This window comes from Vulpes vulpes, chromosome 2 (assembly GCF_048418805.1).
Source record: "Vulpes vulpes isolate BD-2025 chromosome 2, VulVul3, whole genome shotgun sequence".
NCBI lineage: Eukaryota > Metazoa > Chordata > Mammalia > Carnivora > Canidae > Vulpes > Vulpes vulpes.
In genome coordinates this window covers 31491320-31493789 of record NC_132781.1, presented here as the reverse complement: position 1 = coordinate 31493789, position 2470 = coordinate 31491320, and positions in this window count along the sequence as shown.

The following is a 2470-nucleotide window of genomic DNA, read 5'->3' as shown; positions in this document are numbered from 1 at the left end:
AGGATTCTGATTTTATTCTGAGTCCAGTGAGAAGAAAGGATTTTTTTTAAAGATTTTATTTATTTATTTGAGACAGAGGGCATGCACGAGAGGGGGCGGGCAGGGGCAGAAGGAGAGGGAGAAGCAGACTTCTTGCACAGCAGGGAGCTGGAAGGAGCTAGATCCCAGGACCCTGGGATCATAACCTGAGCGGGAGATAGATGCTTCACTGACTGAGCCACCCAGGTGCCCCAAGAAAGGATTTCTAATCAGGGAAGTGATGAGGTCCATTTTCTATTTTAAGAAAGTCACCCAGGGACACCTGGGTGGTTCAGTGGTTGAGTATCTGCCTTTGGCTCAGTTCATGATCCTGGGGTCCTGGGATGAGTCCTGCATCAGTTTCCCTGCAGGGAGCCTGCTTCTCCCTCTGCCTATGTCTCTGCCTCTCTCTGTGTGTCTCTCATGATTAAATAAATAAAATCTTAAAAAAAAAGTCACCCTTGTTGCTGCATGGAGAATGAATGGATCGAAGTGAGTAGGAAGGAAAGTTGGGAGACTAGTTGGGAGCCTGGTGATGGAAGCTGCGTGAGGAGCAACAACAGTAGCCTAGATGCAGGTGGTAGAGATAGAAGGATCTAGATCCATGCTGTTCCATGTGGTAGCTACCAGCCACATGTGGCCACTGAGCACCTGAAATGCATGAATATAAAAATACATACCGGATTTTGAAGGCTTGATAGAAAAAAAAACTCACAAAATATTTCATTAGTAATTTGCTTAGCTTTATTACATATTGACATAAATAATATTTGGGATATTTCATGGTATATAAAATAGATTATAAAAAATTTCACCTGTTTTTTACTAAAAAAATGTGACTACTAGAGAAATTTAAATTATGTATGTGGCTTGTATACTACATTATGTTTTTGTTTTTTTTTAAAGATTTTTTTATTTATATATTCATGAGAGACGCACAGACAGAGGCAGAGACACAGAGGGAGAAGCAGGCTCCCTGTGGGGAGCCTGATGTGGGACTCGATCCCAGGACCCCAGGATCATGACCTGAATCAAAGACAGATACCTTTCCAACCACTGAGCCACCCAGGTGCCCCCACATTATGTTTTTTTTTTGTGAACACTACTGATATGGACAAAAGTTACTGAATTTAAAAAATACTTTTCTTAATTTCTAATATGTCCAATTTACATTGAACACAGTAGAAATTTCTACAAAGGTATACATTTTCTTTTTTTGTTCCACTGAAGATATTTATTTGATAAAACAATACAGTCAGTGTTCGATTTGACCATGAAGAACAAAAGCAATGAAAAATTTAACAACGCACATAAAAAATCCCAAGATGTCTAATGTGACAAATATCTGTTCCTAAAATAATACTCCTAAAATTCCTCAGTTATTGAAAACGATATAAAAACAGAAGGATGTGGCAGAGAGCAAAAAACCAAAGATCTAAATCTGAGCAACTTTGCTGATAATGCATTATTCCACCCCCAACTCCCCCCACCTCGCCCCAGTTTACAATCTGTTCAAATTGTCTTTATACCATCAGAGCCCGCAGAACATTTAGGTTCAATATCAGTTACACAACATTAGCACTAACTCGGACAACTACAGAGAGGTCATTGTTGTCCTTTGAGCTGGCCAAGTGACCACAGAAATAGCAGCTTACTCCTCTGAATTGAGGATTTCATCCTCACCAGTGCTACATACCTTCTGGACATATTTTTTAAAGAATATATTTAATAATTCCTTTTTTTAAGATTTTATTTATTTATTATGAGAGACAGAGAGAGAGAGAGAGAGAGGCAGAGACACAGGCAGAGGGAGAAGCAGGCTCCTCACAGGGAGCCCGATGCAGGACTCGATCCTGGATCCTGGGATCACGACCTGAGCTGAAGGCAGATGCTCAACCACTGAGCCACCCGGGTGCTCCTATTTAATAATTTCTTTATGTAATAGTTACAGATGATTTGAATTTAAAAAGGATGTCAGCTTACTGAGATTTTATTGTCTTTAGAAAAATAACCCTAAGTCTGGAGTGAGCTGCTTACCCTGCTTACTGACGGCATATTGCAGGAGGCCCTTTTGAGCATTGCGGGAAGAACAGTGGTCTTTAAAGACTGGAGAGTTTGACTCTACCCCGGCATCCATAATGTGCAAACTTGATCGTGCTTCCATCTCTCTGAACCTCACTTTCTTATTTGTTAAATGGAGATGGTGCAAGCTGCTACTTACCCCTCATCTTTTTTTTTAATATAGATTTATTTTTTATTGGTGTTCAATTTGCCAACATATAGAATAACACCCAGTGCTCATCCCATCAAGTGCCCCCTTCAGTGCCTGTCACTCAGTCACCCCCACCCCCCACCCACCTCCCCTTTCACCACCCCTAGTTCGTTTCCCAGAGTTAGGAGTCTCTCATGTTCTGTCTCTTTCTCTGATACTTCCCACTCATTTTCTCTCCTT